The sequence below is a fragment of the Arachis hypogaea genome, chromosome 9 (assembly GCF_003086295.3).
Source record: "Arachis hypogaea cultivar Tifrunner chromosome 9, arahy.Tifrunner.gnm2.J5K5, whole genome shotgun sequence".
In the NCBI taxonomy this organism is placed as follows: domain Eukaryota; kingdom Viridiplantae; phylum Streptophyta; class Magnoliopsida; order Fabales; family Fabaceae; genus Arachis; species Arachis hypogaea.
This window is the reverse complement of record NC_092044.1, coordinates 95,322,730-95,324,899: the sequence shown is the minus strand read 5'-3', so window position 1 is coordinate 95,324,899 and position 2,170 is coordinate 95,322,730.

Genomic DNA, 2,170 nt, shown 5'->3' with positions numbered 1-2,170 from the left:
TCTACAAAATCTTGGAGTTGCAGTTTTGTTAAAGTGAGTTGGGTCTTGATATTTTACATCATTTGAAGTTGAAGCAATATTTTCAACATGTGATTTTTCAGATTTATAAAATTCCAACCCAGCTTTATCATAAAGAGGTTTTTGACTAGCCAAGATTTGGTTCAAATTTTCAGAACTTTGGGTGAACTTGGCTAAGTCATCTTTAAGTCTTTTAACCTCTTTGAGCAACTCTTCATTTTGCTTAAAACAGTTCACATATGCAAGAACAGAATGGTTACTTTCACAGCTTCTAACTTGGGCTTTTAACTGCTTATTTTCTTCCACAAGATCACAAGCAGTTTCGGCCTCTCTTAGTTTTTCTTTGAGGAAATCATTTTCAGCTTTAAGAATGAAATTTTGTTGTTCAAGATCTTGATTCTCAGTTAGAAAATATCTTATTTTTTCAGAAAGGTGATCTATCATGAGATGAAGGTCTTCAGTGTTAGAGTTTTGAAAGGATACCTGCTCTACCTCATTTGCTATGAGACAAGGCTGTGACTTAGTCTCAGATTCTTCATCATCATCATCTGAGTCATTCTCCAAATCTTCCCATGAAGCCATCAGTCCCTTTTTCTTTTCCCTTTTTGGCTTTTCTTCCCTTTTTAACTTGGGACAATCAGATTTGAAATGACCTATTTCCTTGCAATTGTAACAAGTTACTTTGCTAAGGTCTTTCTTCATCTTCCTTGAGCCGCTGCCTTCGCCTTTGAGCTTCACCATTTTCCTGAATTTTTTTGCAAACAACACAAACTCATTTTCAGAAGAGTTATCACTGGATTCATCATCCAGAGGGTTAGTCATAGAAGAAAAAGCAATTCCTTTCTTTTTTGAATCTTTTTTCAAATAGGAGTTTTCAAAAGCAAGTAGATTTCCTCTCAAATCATCAAGTGTCATGGAATCTAAGTTACTACTCTCAGAAATAATTAAAGCTTTTGTTTCCCACTCTTTTGTGAGACATCTCAACACTCTTCTCACTAGCACAGATTCTGAATGTGTGATTCCAAGAGCATCTAAGCCAACAGTGATAATATTGAACCGTTCGAACAGTTCATCAATGGACTCTCCTTCCTTCATTGCAAACATCTCATATTCCCTGTTTAACATGTCTGTCCGAGTTTTCTTTACAATGGTAGTTCCTTCATGAGTGATTTGCAACTTGTCCCAGATTTCCTTTGCCGTTGTGCATCGTGATACTCGTCGGTACTCCTCAAAGCTGATGGCACAGTTGAGTAGATTGGTTGCCTTGGCATTTAACTCCACGGTCTTCCTATCTTCCTCGGTCCAGTTTGCTTCTGGTTTCAGAGAGATTACTCCTTGAGCATTTGTGGTAGTTGGAAATTTAGGGCCTTCCAAAATGATCTTCCAAAGTCTGTAATCCATGGCTTGTACAAATATCTTCATCCTCTCCTTCCAATAGGTATAATTTTTCCCATTGAAGAGGGGAGGTCTGTTGCTTGATTGACCTTCAGTCAGATTGTAGGACAACACACTTGCGCCACTGTTTTCTGCCATGAGGATCTTTACTCCAAGCTGCAAAGCTTGATCTCTTTGAGACCAAGCTCTGATACCAATTGATGGTTTCAGTGGCTAAGAGAAGGGGGGGTTGAATCTTAGCCCCTTTTTGCTTGCTAACACTTGCTGGACTTAGAAGAGACTTTTCTGTTTTATCTCGTCCCTAGCCACGAGACATTTTCATTTTGTCTCGTCACTTGATACGAGACATTTTTGATTCTTCATCTGAACAGTAAAAACAGAATTGAAGTAGGAAGAAAGAGAGAAGATTACACCCAGATATATCCTGGTTCAGCTGCTAAGTGCAGTGCAGCCTACATCCAGTCTCCATCACAACAATGATGGAATTTCACTATAATCATCCAGATTACAAGTTGTAAAGTGCTAACCCAACTTACAAGGGGATTCCCACAGAATCATGAAACACAACACAGATGTACAAAGGAACTCTAAGACATCTATGGCTTTTTCTTTTAATTTTGCACTCTCTGCCTTTTTCCGCTCTATGGCTTTTTCTTACAAACCTCACTGTTTGCCTTTTTCCATGAGACTCAAGACATGACAAAATTAAACAGAAAAATACAAAACAGAAAACATTAAAGGAGAAGAAGAACTGCTA